We start from the raw sequence: 16,772 nt of genomic DNA, 5'->3' as shown, positions 1-16,772 counted from the left end.
CGAGACATTTCTGCTTGTAATACATTGTATGAGATTTGCTGACATTTCCACTCCAAATGAAAGAAAAACTTGACAGCATAATTGACTGCAAAGGAATGTGGACATTTTCTGACAGCAACCTGAAGTGATTCTATAATCCTGCTGATTATGTTACAGTCCATGAAATGTTGACTCTGTTTAGAGGCTGCTACTCCTGGACCCTATATATACACCACACAAACCCACAAAATATTCAATTAAAATATGTGCCATGAGTGACTGAAAAAAGTTTTATACCAGTAATATTGAAGTATATGTAGGAAAGCAGCTAGATGGACCATTTCTAGTAACAAACAGCCCAGCAATAATTGTAGGAAGGCTTGTCAGTGACATCAAAGATACACACAGAAATGTCATCATTGACAATTGTCACACAAACTGCCAGTAGTGGAGGACACGGAGTAAAAATTGACCATTCTAAGCACTCTTCACAAGAAGGAAAGGGAGATACCTCTTGAATTTTGCATCTAAGAGACCAACCTGTGGAGTTTCAAAATGTTGCTTCCAAGCTAATAAATTCATTTTTTGTACCCAACCAAGAAGTAACTGTTTGCTGATACTTCTATCTACAATGCATGACATGGATGATATCAACCCCAAAACAGGGAAGCCAATTATCATTATTTTTTTACATTCACACTGAAGGAGGAGTGGATACTGTAGATAAAATGATTACAGGTTATTCTGTTTCCAAAATCAGAAAAAGTTGGCCTATGGTGTTATTTTATAGTAAGCTAAACATATCTGGGATAAATTGCCAAATTTTGTAGTAGTAGTAGAGGGGTTTTGTGGGCGCATGACAACAAGGTCTTCAGCGCCCGTTCAGTAACATAGTGAGACGGGTGTCAAGAAAAAAAAAAATAAAAATAAAAAAAAAAAAATAAAAAAAAAAAATCAGAGTATTTGCATAAAACGGAACATAAAACACGGGAAACAATCATCGGAAAAGATGTGCTCACCCACACCGAAGCGTGGGATGAAGCAGGGCGTCAGCAGTAAAACATGGACAACACAGGAAGAAAACGAGAGAGGGGGCTAAAACAATGTAGCAGATGGAAGTGGCCGGGTGACCGCAAGGAAAAAAAGGGAGGTGTCAGCCACTCTGCAATACACTAAAACCTCCAGCCTAAAAGTTTAGGCCAGAGTCCAGACACATCACAAAACTTAAAAACCCTAGACACACACGTCTCATCATTAGCTAAAACACAGGGCAGATCACCATCAACTTGTGCTTCTGCCCTTGCATCACGGTATAAAATGCAGTCTGTTAAAATGTGGCGGACAGAGATGTGCACACCACAAGCATCACAAAACGGAGGATCCTCCCGCCATAATAAATAGCTATGCGTCAGAGGACAGTGCCCGATCCGAAGACGTGTGAGGGCCACCTCTTCCCGCCTGAGCAACCGACAGGAGGAACGCCACGGCCGAGTGGTTGACTTTACCGACCGCAGTTTATTGGCCGTCACGCAACTTACGATTAGGTGTTTGGATGACTGGGCGCTGAAGAGTGGATTTAAGTTTTCCACCGAGAAGTCTGTATGTGTTCTTTTTAACCGTTCTCGTTCGATTTTCACCTTTCCTGAGTTGCGCTTGAGGGACACTATTCTTTCTTTTAAAGACACGGTGAGATTTCTGGGTCTCATTTTTGACTCGAGGCTCACGTGGTTACCTCATCTTAAAGACCTGAAACGGCGGTCGCTTCAGGCTTTAAGCATTTTAAAATGTCTTAGCCACAGTACATGGGGAGCTGACAGGACTTGTCTGCTCCAGTTTTACAGGGCGTTTGTGCGATCTCGGCTCGATTATGGGTGCACGGTGTATGGGTCTGCGAGGCCTTCGTACTTAAAGATTTTGGACGTTGTCCACCATGAAGGGCTGCGGTTGGCCACTGGGGCATTCCGAACTAGCCCCATACCGAGCCTCTGTGCAGAGGCAGGTGAACCGCCACTTCATATGCGGCGATGGCTACTTACGGTACGCCAGGCGTATAAAACTTTGTCCACACCCTACACACCTGCATACCATACCGTTGCTCAGCCTCCTCTGGCACGGTTATTTCATAACCGGCAACGTGCGACGCAGCCCTATGGGATTCGCGCACAGGATTGCCTCGCTGCAATGTCTATGGCTGGTCTTCGTGCACTTTCAAAACCAAAAGGAACCATAAAAATTTGATGTAATTTCCTGAAGAATTTAGCATTTCCATTAACAAATGAACACTTAAAAAATAGAATGGAAATCATATCACTCAGGAGTAAAATTCGGAGTAGGTATTAAAATCCACGGAGAAGAAATAAAAACTTTGAGGTTCGCCGATGACACTGTAATTCTGTCAGAGACAGCAAAGGACTTGGAAGAACAGTTGAACGGAATGGACAGTGTCTTGAAAGGAGGATATAAGATGAACATCAACAAAAGCAAAACGAGGATAATGGAATGTGGTCGAATTAAGTGGGGTGATGCTGAGGGAATTACATTAGGAAATGAGGCACTTACAGTAGTAAAGGAGTTTTGATATTTGAGGAGACAAATAACTGTTGATGGTCAAAGTAGAGAGGATATAAAATGTAGACTAGCAACGGCAAGGAAAGTGTTTCTGAAGAAGAGAAATTTGTTAACATTGAGTATGGATTTAAGTGTCAGGCAGTCATTTCTGAAAGTATTTGTATGGAGTGTAGCCATGTATGGAAGTGAAACATGGACGATAAATAATTTGGACAAGAAGAGAATAGAAGCTTTCAAAATGTGGCTCTACATAAGAATGCTGAAGATTACATGGGTTGTCACATAACTAATGAGAAGGTATTGAATAGAATTGGGGAGAAGAGGAGTTTGTGGCACAACTTGACAAGAAGAAGGGACTGGTTGGTAGGACATGTTCTGAGGCATCAAGGGATCACCAATTTAGTACTGGAGGGCAGCGTGGAGGGTAAAAACCGTAGAGGGAGACCAAGAGATGAATAGACTAAGCAGATTAAGAAGGATGGAGGTTGCAGTGAGTACTGGGAGATGATGAAGATTGCACAGGATAGAGTAGCATGGAGAGCTGCATCAAACCAGTCTCAGGACTGAAGGCCACAACAACAACAACAACAACAACAACAACAACGACAATCCTTTCAAATTAGGTTTTGAGTTAAAGTTTTGGGAACTATTTATTAATAGAATGTATTATTTCCTTTGAAATTTTCATCCTAGTGGAAGGATGATTGTTGTATCTTCATTTCTACGAAAATGTACTCTTTGTGCCTCCTACCAGCAACGTGTGAACCCATTTGTTTAACTACTGTTGCATTTTTAGCAGTTACATGGAAGAATGATTTAGCCAACAAGATTGCAAAGCATACTCAATGTCAAGAAATAAAGAAATTCAAAAGCAGATTTCCATATCCACTCTGTGAGGAAATATACTGAAGATGCACATATATTCCATCAAAAATAGCTAGTATGGAATTTTCCCTTACAAATGAGAAAATATGAAAATCCAGTGCAAAAGAGAACAGTGCCAATATGAGCAATTTACGTACAATGCATTTAAATCTTGCAGTCCAAACACAGATTTCTGAGCAGGAACAGAAATACACGAGAACACAGATCATGTGGTGAAACCATATTCGATTTCATTTCGTATGATACAGAATCTGAAGTCTGTAGAAACCCTTACACTGCTGCACCTCCACCACCACTATTGCTCATTAGAGTAGTGCACTGTTCACTTGCTCTGTGTCCCGTACAGAAGCCACTGATCTCAATCCTGCACCTCTACTGCCTGCAGCTGAAACAGAGATGTCCTTGGCAGGCAAATGTTTCTCATGTAGCTACCTACCTCATACTTATGCTGACACGTCCTTACTCACTAACTAGACCATTTCTAACAGCCACGCATTTTATTGGGTCCAGAGTTAGAAAACAAGTGTAACCAAGTATAACTTTCAAACACTCAGTTTGTGTGAATGTTTCTTCTTGTATCTTACCTACGAATGTGGTACCTCTACCACTTGTCTGGCACCAGCAATTTACTATAGCCACCTCGGAAAAACTAGTGGCTACATTGATGGTTCAGGTTCCACCATCACAGGTGCTACCCACGATGGTTTATATCATACGACGACTCTGCTGAAGAAGTGAAACATGAAAACTGGCTACACCAACACCTCATTGCATTCAGGATAATTGACACATAAACTTAAGGGTTTGTTGGGGATTCCTGCCATGTGTCCAACAGTAGTTGTGCTTTAAATGAACTGGCCTCACACTTTTGATGAAACGTGTAGTTTGTCATCACCTTATAGCCACAAGCGCATTCAAATCAGTGTCACTTGGGTAGAGTTTTACCAGTAACACAGGCAGTCACATCAGTCTTATCAGGATTAGGTAGCAGAGCTGAAGGGTTTTAGGGCCGTAAGTGTCACTTTGCTCCTAAAAGCTCCACAGAATCTAACGCAGACTTTGCAGTTGATGATATGATCATCTGCCTAGTGCCGAATAAGGATATTCATCAGAGAACCCCTTGAAGTAAAGATGTGTCTTCAGAAAAAATTTTAATACTGGTCATTCTCTAAGTCCCCCATGCAGTAGCCTACCAAATCAAAGAACCAGGCAACGTCACCATCATTTACAGTGAACAACTTCTGCACATGGCACAAGATGATGAAGACATTGCTGCTCAAGCTGGGAAGCCGAGCTGAGATGGATAAACCCAATGATGATGCTGACAAGGAAACCGTGTGGCACTTGCAACAAATCCCTCTCACTTTGTGCGGCGTGAGGAGGCTGCTTGCCCCCCAGATGGTGAGAGTTGTGGGACAACAAAAACTACATGGCTTCAATTTGCCACACCCAGCCTTCCTCAATATGAATGGACCTTGACATTCATTCCATTTCATTATTGTCTACAGGTTAGAATGAACTTTTTATTTCAGTGTTGGCACTGAAGAAACCGTTATCTCCAAAAGTGAACAGCATATCAACTGTTTCACTCCTCTGCTCTCAGACTCGCACACAGATCAGCTCCCTCCGTCAGCAACCATCAAATGCCATGTGCTAAACTACAAACGAGCAGCATACTACAATTCTCACTCTGTTTCTGTCCACCACAGCTCATATGGTTGAACGGACTGCAGATGTGTATTTGGTTATTAATGAAACTGACACCAAAAATTTGTTTGGGTTCCATGCTTTTGTTACTTTTGAATTTTCTATAAATTAAAATATGTATCTTTTGTCAGATCTGGTTCCTTATCAAGACCTAGATTAATTGTGTTCTGAATTTTTGGATTTGTTTTCTGTGGGATTATGGTGTGTGAACAACTTCACAGCACAAATCAATGTAATAATTTGGCTTGACTGCATTTTTTTCATGTCCTTACATGAGTGAGTACAACTGAATCTCTTGAGTCACCAGGCATAATTCAGTTGCTTTAGACAAGTGAGTGGGCTACATGATTATTTATTTATTTAATGATAAAAAAAAAAAAATAAACAGGTGTGTCACCTCCAACTTTGTGGAGACATGAAATTTATCACAGTCATGTTATCGGCACATATCAGCTCGTGGCAGAAGGTGAGTTACTTGCAAAATTGCACTAATCCTTTTCCCAAACTGACTGGGGTATGGTCTCCCTCCAGGTTCCATTAAAAGACCAGACACTGCAGCTTTCCAGTTCACAGTACCACTCTCATGGAGGAGGCCAGCAACTGTGCATCTCTGCACACACGACTTTCACTCCTACTCAGCAGTCCACACAAAATTCGAACTGTTCACACCTGTCATGACCGCTTCAAAACTATGGATGTGTCAACTTTAGTGCACCACAGAGGTGCTGGCATCTGGTCACTTTTCCCCCCGAAGCAATGAGAGTTTGTAGTAACATACACACTACTGTACCTTTGCCATCACTAATGTACAGTGTGTTGGTATGTGTGCTGATTTGGGTAGCATGCTGTTCAGCTGTTGTGTGCCCCCACCCGAGAACCCTGACCTCTGTCCAACACCTTTATCACATGCAGACAAAAGCCTAGTGCATGGCATGTAGGAGCTCCAACTGGAAAACTTGTTTATGGTCTCTAAACTGTATTGTACTTATGCCCTCACACCGTGACCTAATAGGTATTAGGTTGGGGTATAATTTTGTAGCTTTTGTGTTTTGCATGTTGTTATTCCAATTGCTATGAATTTATTTATTGCTTATTTTTTTTTTTAGGTTCACCATTGCTTGTCAAGTTTATATATTGTCATTTTTTCAGTTAAAGGCACCTTAACCCATGATGAACTACATCAGTGTACTTGAGAACAGGGAAATACGATTAAGTGTGATCATTTTACCATATGTTACATTTGCATGCAAAAGGGGAATATTCAAAAACTGTTTTTACAGGTATCGTGTGCTCCAAGCCAAAATCACAAAAATCGGCAGGGGTACATCTGTGCCTCACTGCTTGATCGGATTCTAGTGGTTCATTAAGAACACCAATGATTCCTATCCTGTATTGTCACTGGCCTTGAGAAATGGTGTGTCTATGCTAACACAAGGAAAAGAAAGGAATGACTGCGTCCAGACAAAGCAGCAACTCCCCATACAAAGATCTGCACACATCAACAAAAGATTTACAAAGAAAATACATTCATTTTAAACAACTACCACTTCTTGCAGATGCAATCTAAGAACAATGACCAGGAAGACTGTATGAAGTGATGCTGCTCCATGATAACAGCCTCTATCATTCTGCTAGACTGACAAAAAATATTGTACAGGAGTTTATTTTAGAAGTCATTCCAGACCAATCTGGTTCACTTAATCCTGTGCACTCAGATTATCACCTTTTTTGCTCTCTGCATAACAACCTTTGAGAAACTTACTTCCTTTCTTTCTGGATGAAAAGGCACTGTGAACATGGATTGGTGAGTTCTTTGCCTCAAAACCACACGATTTCTAGTCACAGAGTAGTAAAGTTGCCCCAGTTTTGGCAGACTGTTGTAAATAGTGAAGAAAAACACATTACTGGTGACTGAAATCTCTTATGTGTGTGTCTTGTGTTTATCAAAATTGGAAAAATGATATGAACATATACACCAACCCAGTATTTGCTTTCTTACTGCCATGACTTTCATCAAGTTCACCATACACACTATCATTTTCTCTCTAACAGATGTAAGTGAATGTCAAGCTCAACACACGCAACATGTTAACAGTTCAATTTGGAGACTGTAAGATGCAGAAGTACTAATCACATACGGAGGACAAGAAAAAAATCACACAATGAGATCTACACATTGGACTGAAAAACGTGGAGCACTTCAAATGGCCTAAGAGCATACCAGAATTGTGTTTCCAGAAGTCCCTGCACGAGTTTCAGTCCCCCTGCTGTCATGCACAAATGGAAACTGCATCTTTCGTTCTGATTTCGAAACTCCTGCTTTCTACACATTAGTTTGTGTGGTGTATGTTTCCTTTTCTTTTGTTTTGTATTTGGGTGCAAAAGCAACTATAATGATATGCGCCCATATCAGAATTATACAACATGAAGACTAAGAGAGGAGGTAGAAATGACTACACTCTATTCACAATCGATGGAACAGAAGAATGCTAAAACAAAGATGTGGAGAAAAGTGTATAAAGTACGCCATAGAGTAATGGAGGTCCTGAAATAAAAATTACATGGTCTTCGCCATAATGCTTTTATGGATAAAAAGTAACACGCAGTCAACAGCTCGCTTGTCATTCGCTAAAACGGGTGATAATTCAGATGGAAAACTCAAACAGGCACACAAACTATTAAAAAAAAAAACTCCATTCTGCCAGGAAATGCCTGACATTTTAACATTGCACCCAATGTCCACAACATGCTGGGGGAGCGCCACTTAACAAATGGCAAAGGCTGAAAAGGCAGTGCAAAATACGCAGCCTAGATAAAATGACCTCATGAAGGGAGGGCTGACAGGAGTTTGTCCAAGCCACAGGGAGAATCTTAATAACCCAGAGCTTATTCCATTGAGTACCGAGCGAGGTGGCGCAGTGGTTAGACACTGGACTCGCATTCGGGAGGACGACGGTTCAATCCTGCGTCCGGCCATCCTGATTTAGGTTTTCCGTGATTTCCCTAAATCACTTCATGCAAATGCAGGGATGGTTACTCTAAAAGGGCACGGCCGACTTCCTTCCGCATCCTTCCCTAATCCAATGAGACCGATGACCATGCTGTCTGGTCTCCTTCCCCAAACCAACCAACCATTATTCCATTGAATGGAGAACCAGTGAAGCTAAAGTGACACCACCTCCTGACAGATGGCAACACAGTAATCATTAGAGGGAATTTATGAACCAATGGGCTGAGGTAAAATCACTGCAGCCTTGGCACCAGTATCAGTAGCTTTGTTTCCTGCCACACTGACATGGGCGTGAACCCACACAAACATCTGAGGGGCTCTATCACGAGTGATCAAGTGACAGTTTTCCTGGAACGATTGCACTAAGGGATGGGTGGTGTACAGCCCACAGAGGCTTTGAAGGGTGCCGACAGTGTCTGACACATCTAAAAAGCCTGTGTCGCCAAATGTATTCAGTGGCCTGATACAGGGTGAAAAGCTACACTGTAAATACTGAGCAGTGCACCAGAAGCCAATAACTAAAGACGTTGGCACCAATGACAATGGTGTACCCAACACCATGGTCAATCCGAGAACCATCAGTATACACAAAGGTACAGTCACTGAGGAAGGAATACTTGGGAACACTATCTTCAGGAATAAAGGTGATTGACAAGAGAGAGGACACTTGGGCCTTGAAAACTTAGTCTTTGGAAAATTCCTCAAGGAAATAGTTCAGGCTGCCATGGAAGTCACCTGTGTAGAGAGTGCACAGGATACCAGTCACGGAGCAGGTGTCGTAGGTTTTCTCCAAATCATAAAACATGGTCATAATCTGGGATTTCTGCAGGAAACCATTCATAACACGGGTGGACATAGTGACGAGATGGTGATTTGCAGAACAGCGTCCTCGATATCCACACTGTGCAGTGGTTAGTAAATTGCGAGACTCGAGCCAACATACCACCCAGGCATAAATCATATGCTGCATCACCTTGCAAACAAATCTGGCAAGAGAAATTGGGTGATAACTAGAAAGAATGCGTTTGTCCTTACCGGGCTTAGGTATGGGTATGACAATGGCTTCCCACCAGTGACTGGGAAACGTGCATTCTGGTTGTCCACAAGAGAGTATTGTTCTCTCATCTCTCATATCATAGGCAGTACTGTGCCTCACAATTCAGAGAAGTGAAGGGTATCACTAGAGCCACCTCCATTCATTTCTGATGGAAGAAGGCCGGGTGACAGTGGGAAGAGCTTGAAATTTCCGCAAATTGATGACCTAGGGTGTTTGACATGCATTGTATAGACGAAGAGCAGGGAACAGAACGTTCAGCGGTGATACGGATAATGTTTGTAAGATATTCTACCTGGCATCACAATTGGGGAAATGTTGGTCATTGTAAGGACAATCACGATGAGGATAAAAGTCAAGGGGTTTCACCTCAGTGCTCTGGTGACACGGAGGCTGGCCAGGTGAAGGTAGTACATGATGATGCCATCGTAGAGTATCTCCGAGTCAGTTTAGGAGAAGACCGTTTGCCTTTGTTGGATTTCTTGAGCCTTTCCAGTTGGCAGAGGAAGTCTTAGATGTTGGTTGACTGAAAGGAGATAGGAAGTCTTCATGGGAGTATTTCATCTGTCCTTTCCAGCAGGTCGGTTGTGTATCTGGTGACTTCTCCCATTGTGGCGAGGGTTTGATGGCTTGTTGCACAGCTGGACAAGGGGATGGTGATACTAACATGACAATGGGAGATTTCACAATCTCTGAGATGTATTTGAGGTCACATGTCTGCATGGCCATGTCCTTCGTGGAGCAAGATGAAGCAAGAACCACATTATAAGTGCCTGACAGTAGGACACAGGGTTTTTAACTAGCCAGTAACTTGCGAGTGACCGGGTAAGGAACTTTTTCCTTTACCCAGATCTCCTAGACAGCTACTCATCAAAACATAACAGATAATTACGACAGGAGGTGGCATGATAACCATTGCAGTAGATGCAGCAGCAAGGTGGTGGCAGACAATAGGTCTGGTTAGCTTCCCTACATCAAGTTACACAGTTGGCCGCTTGTCAACAAGACTATAAAGTGTATCTAAAAACAAAGATGATGTGACTTACTGAACGAAAGCGCTGGCAGGTCGATAGACACACAAACAAACACAAACACACACAAGAAATTCAAGCTTTTGCAACAAACTGTTGCCTCATCAGGAAAGAGGGAAGGAGAGGGAAAGACGAAAGGATGTGGGTTTTAAGGGACAGGGTAAGGAGTCATTCCAATCCCAGAAGCGGAAAGACTTACCTTAGGGGGAGAAAACGATGGGTATACACTCGCGCGCACACACACACACACACACACACACACACACACACACACACACACACACACACACACACGTCAATCCACACATATACAGACACAAGCAGACATCTCACAAGCAGACATATTTAAAGACAAAGAGTTTCGGCAGAGATGTCAGTCAAGGCGGAAGTGAAGAGAACAAGGAGATAGCCTCGACTGACATCTCTGCCCAAACTCTTTGTCTTTAAATATGTCTGCTTGTGAGATGTCTGCTTGTGTCTGTATATGTGTGGATGGACGTGTGTGTGTGTGTGTGTGTGTGTGTGTGTGTGTAGGTGTGTGTGTGTGTGTGTGTGCGCGCGCGAGAGTGTATACCCATCCTTTTTTCCCCCTAAGGTAAGTCTTTCCACTCCCGGGATGGAATGACTCCTTACCCTCTCCCTTAAAAACCACATCCTTTCGTCTTTCCCTCTCCTTCCCTCTTTCCTGATGAGGCAACAGTTTGTTGCAAAAGCTTGAATTTTGTGTGTGTGTTTGTGTGTCTATCGACCTGCCAGCGCTTTCGTTTGGTAAGTCACATCATCTTTGTTTTTAGATATATTTTTCCCACGTGGAATGTTTCCCTCTATTATATAGCCTATAAAGTGTGGTTGAAATGATGACACTGGGAGCAGCACTTCAGGTTCATAATCTACAGTCAGACTGTGATAACTTCATAGCCTGCTTTGATCCTGGACAGATTCTCCCACTGTAACAAAGATGGGAAAAATAGTGCTTGTGGGCACTAAGGAGGCATCTACCTTTTTTTGTCACCCAATGGACTGCAGTGCCACCCTGATCAGACATACATTTGGATTTAGGCCTCTGTTAGACTGTTGAGCAGCACTGTGATGCAGCTGGGAGGGTCTTTGAATTGGGAGCTTCATTCCATCTATGTTTGGTAGACGTGGACTGCAAAGATGATAATTGGCTCACTTCGAGGAAATCTCCCATGACTGCCAGCATGTCTGATGGCTTGCTCCTTCCAACTGGGTGCCCCTTTCAAATGGGCACAAAGCAGCCTTAGGTGATTGGTCACTGTGCCAGGTGCTTGGGACATGTGACTTAGGAGTGAACAATCAGCAATTTAGGAAGGTAGCAGTTCAGGCAATCGCCCCTCTCTGGGCCTGGCCTGCACCAGGTGGTACATGCAAACATTACCAGTTGGCCCAAGGCTGGGAATTACATGTTACCCCGTCACCTACAACATTTTAGATGCATTGACTGGCCTTCGCGTGGACAAAGGGAGGAAGAAGGAAAAAGAGGAACCTCAAATATTGAAGAGGAGGAAGGATAGGAGAAGGTGAATGAAGGAAGGAAAATAGGCATGAAAACCAGTGGTGAGACTGTTTGTATGTCAGCTATGGACAGTGTGCAACATTCCCAAAAAAACACCAGACATGTTCTCCAAGGAAAGGGAAAAATGATACTAACATGATAGACATGCAGCACGAAAGGGAAAAGATGCTGCAAAGGCTGGGAGCCTGTGGTAGCCAAGCATGAACCCACCAAAGAGCGGCGAGTCCCCTGGAGGTTGTGAACTCAAGGTTGAAGTGTAAGGTGGGCATTATGTTGTGAGCAGAGAGTACTGTTAATGGATGTGATAGGAGTTGTTAGTAAACAAAATGCACAGCACACATCTTCAGCATTGGCAGTGTTGTGATATTTTTAGTGCAATACAGATACTGAGCTAATCTGGCATGAAAGCAAATGGAATGCAATAACTCTGAAATGAGTTACTGGAGAGCGCAGACCCCTTATGCCAAAATACTGAAAAGGTAACCCTAAATAACCTCTGAAAGCTGGTTGGCGGAGGACTGTTTCACTGTACATGTGGAGTGCTGCTGGATCTGTCTTACGACAGATTTAAACTGGAGTCAGTCTGTCTGTCCTGTTCTGACTATCTTTCTTCATCTGTTTCTATGCACATCTTCTCCTATGTCGTCCATCACTCCAATTCTTTGTTATAGACAATTCCCACACAGTATACATCAGAGGCAATACTACTAACTGAAGAAGTGAAATTGATGGATGGATGGATGGATGGATCAGTGAATAACTGCTGATGAGATGCAAGACAGTCAGAGTGGCAGCAGCTCTAACAGATGCAAGAGCTGGGAGACCCCAATGCTGTACATTAGCCACCCTTCCTTTCGCTGCCCCATTCAGCCACTGATTGATACAGGTGCGGTATGGTACATATGCGTGTTCGTGGGCTCAACCACAGGTGCTCAACCACACGAAAAAAGTGTGGAAGTCGGGAGATGTTTAAAAACTGTCAATTAAAACATAACTGACAAGAGGAAAACTAGGAGTCACAGGGGTGTATGTGGCTGGCTGACCATTTACAATATACACTGAAAAAGTATTTATAGGTGAGAGGTCCTTGAGGAGCAGAAGTTGGTCATATAGTAATTTAATAAAGCAAGTCAATTTTGTAACTCCCCCATGAAGGCTCTACAAGTTATTCATGCAAAGAATGATGAAGTCAGATTTTATTTGAGGGGGGGGGGGGTTTATGAAACAGTCTGGCTTCCAAGTATTCCGTAACCCCCTTGATGTTCACATGGATGTTTAAATCGTAATTCTTGTGTTCAAAGCAGTTTCTGGATGTTACAGTAAAATATAGTCCGGGTATTACTGAGCTAACGAATAACATGGGGATTCTAGTAGCAGTCACAAGACATTTGTGTCGCAGGACCAACAGCAACAAAAGAAACTGGATTCTGATCAAATGGCTGTTAACTTAGTGGCGAATGGAAAATGCAATATTTTAAAGCTGCCACAATGTCCCTTGGATGACACTTTTGGTTGGCTAAGTCAGAGAAGGAGGCAGCAACAATGAAATTAGCATGTTGAACTGTGTTACCAGCGAATCTCCACCTAAGCTATGAGGCTCTTATCCGCAAGTAGTATTCATCATGTTCACTCAGTTAGACTCCCTTCTCACTGCACCTGTAGGATCCAGCCACAGGATAAAATGTTTATGGGACTGATGAAGACCTATTACAGTGAAGAAATGTGGCAATGACTGAGGATGCAATATAACACTAGGACCGAACCAACTAATGTTGCAAAACTCTGGTGAAGCCTATATGAAAGTTCAGGATTACTTATTCCTGATGTGGAATATGTGGTTCTGGATGCCATGGCGAACAGAGGTTTTTGCCAGTTGCAGATGGTGGCTCATGTTGGTACTAACACTGATCTGATCCAAAGCAACACACACAGTGCGTCTGCTTTTTGGTGGCTAGTTGATATGGTAAAGATTGCCTGTCTTGCTATTTGAAGGTGGAGCTCACTATCAATAGCATTATGACAGAATTGACCACGGTCCTTTGAAACATACCACCAATTCAGCTCCGAGTGCAGGACTGTCTTAGCCCCTGATACGGTCGGCAGATTCTCGGACTTGTGCCTTACAGTGGTGTGTTTCCTGGGTTATGCTTCATATGTCAGGGGACTACTACACACAGGAGGTGCCTACTCGGATAGTGGGGGCTGCGTTGTGGTGAATGGCTGTCTTACTATATTAGAGGGTCTCAGTAAGCTACAGAATGGTTGACAGTTTAAAAGAGTGCAGGGCAAATACAGGATGAAGGTAGTTTTAGATGCAGTTGGTACTGTAACTGTAAATTATTGTAGCTGTGTTGGGAAAGATCCAGAACACCAATCGCTAATAGAAAGCACTGAAGCTTACATGCCTTGTTTTACCAACCACCTGAATGAGTTGCTGAACAGCTCAAAGAAGAGCTTAGCCATTCCAAATAGGTACCCCAGTCATATAAACACAGTTGATGATGACTTCAATCTAGCCTCCATATGTCGGCTAAAATACATGTCGCAAGTCGATTTTAGGTATGTCATCGGACATCATACCAAAAGCTCTCTCAGAGAAGTATTTACAGCAATAATTATTAGTGCAGGTGCCCACATTAATTGTAAATTATTGCAAAAGCATTGTTGACTACTTAGCAACAAATAATAATGAGCAAATAGGGAGCATTACGATGGATACACGGGCTAGTGTCCACACGCTTATTGTAGCGAGACTAAATGTTGTAAGATCCATACACACAAAAATAAACGTAAAGTATACATATAGAAACGCAGTTAAAAACGCACTTGGCACCTTTTTTAGAGACAGCCTGAACTCCATCCGATCAGACTATGTAGGCCTAGACCAGAGATCATGGATACAAACAAATGGAACCAAAGGCAGTTGAGAGCTATGTACAAAATAAATTAATAAGAGGTCCCACATAGTACACAAAACAGATTCGAACACTATTACAGAAGCTATGAAGAAATGAATGCCAAATGTAAAACTATGTAAAATCCCAGTGTGAGAGGCTTTTAGTAGGTTCCACAATGAAACTGGCCTTAAAACTAGAAGAATCAATAGAGATCTTGGTCGTATGTAAAGTACAACAACACCAACAAGGAATCAATACCTTCACTGTGCGATAACAATAGTGATGTTACTGATGAAGTGAGACTAAAGCTGAGTTACAGAAAGCATAGTTTGCTTTGCTGAAAGAATTTCAAAAACCAAGAATATATTCCAGTATTCAAATCAAGAATGAATGCGAACATGACTAACTTGGTAGCAGGTTTTCTCCATGTTGAGAAGCAGCTTACATTACTTAATAAAGAATGCTTCTGGTCGGGATTGTATGCCACTCAGGTTTGTTTCAGAGTATGCTTATACAATAACTCCATAATTAGATGAATGGAAAAACTGGTAGAAGCCGACGTCGGGGAAGATCAGTTTGGATTCCGTAGAAATATTGGAACACGTGAGGCAATACTGACCTTACGACTTATCTTAGAAGAAAGATTAAGGAAACACAAACCTACGTTTCTAGCATTTGTAGACTTTGAGAAAGCTTTTGACAATGTTGACAGGAATACTCTCTTTCAAATTCTAAAGGTGGCAGGGGTAAAACACTGGGAGCGAAAGGCTATTTACAATTTGTACAGAAACCAGATAGCAGTTATTCGAGTCGAGGTACATGAAAGGGAAGCAATGGTTGGGAAGGGAGTGAGACAGGGTTGTAGCCTCTCCCTAATGTTATTCAATCGGTATATTGAGAAAGCAGTCAAGGAAACAAAAGAAAAATTCGGAGTAGGTATTAAAATCCATGGAGAAGAAATAAAAATGTTGAGGTTCGCCGATGACATTGTAATTCTGTCAGACACATCAAAGGACCTGGAAGAGCAGCTGAACGGAATGGATGGTGTCTTCAAAGGGGGATATAAGATGAACATCAACGAAAGCAAAACGAGGATAATGGAATGTAGTCGAATTAAGTCAGGTGATGCTGAGGGAATTAGATTAGGAAATGAGACACAAAGTAGTGAAAGAGTTTTGCTATTTGGGGAGCAAAATAACTGATGATGGCCGAAGTAGAGAAGATATAAAATGTAGACTGGCAATGCAAGAAGAGAAATTTGTTAACATCGAGTATAGATTTAAGTGTCATGAAGTCGTTTCTGAAAGTATTTGTATGGAGTGTAGCCATGTATGGAAGTGAAACATGGATGATAAATAGTTTGGACAGGAAGAGAATAGAAGCTTTCGAAATGTGGTGCTACACAAGAATGCTGAAGATTAGATGGGTAGATCACGTAACTAATGAATAGGTATTGAATAGAATTGGGGAGAAGAGGAGTTTGTGGCACAACTTGACGAGAAGAATGGACTGTTGGTAGGACATGTTGTGTGGCATCAAGGGATCACAAATTTAGCATTGGAGGGGAGCGTGGAGGGTTAAAATTGTAGAGGGAGACCAAGAGATGAATACACTATGCAGATTCAGAAGGATTTAGGTTGCAGTAGGTACTGGGAGATGAAGAAGCTTGCACAGTATAAGGTAGCATGGAGAGCTGCATCAAACCAGACTCAAGACTGAAGACAACAACAACAACAACAACAACAAGACACCCATTTGCTCCGGGAAAACAATCTGTTGATACACAGTCAGCATGGATTCAGAAAATGTTTTTCTCGTTAAACAAGGCAACACATCCACACTTTAGTTCCACAATGTAACAATTGAGACTGACAGGGGGATCCAAAGTGGTGTCATATTTTTAGGCTTCCAGAAGGCTTTCGACACTATTCCTTAGACACAACTAATAAAATTGCATAGTTATGTGTCAAATCTTAGTTATGCACTGGTTTCATGATTTCCTGTCAGAAAGGTCATAGGCCATAATAATTTATGGTGAGCCACTGGACTGTTATAGGCCCTCTGCTGTTCCTGATCTACACAAATGATTTAGGAAACAATCTGA

The sequence above is a fragment of the Schistocerca serialis genome, chromosome 12 (assembly GCF_023864345.2).
Source record: "Schistocerca serialis cubense isolate TAMUIC-IGC-003099 chromosome 12, iqSchSeri2.2, whole genome shotgun sequence".
NCBI lineage: Eukaryota > Metazoa > Arthropoda > Insecta > Orthoptera > Acrididae > Schistocerca > Schistocerca serialis.
Note: the sequence above shows the minus strand (reverse complement) of the source record.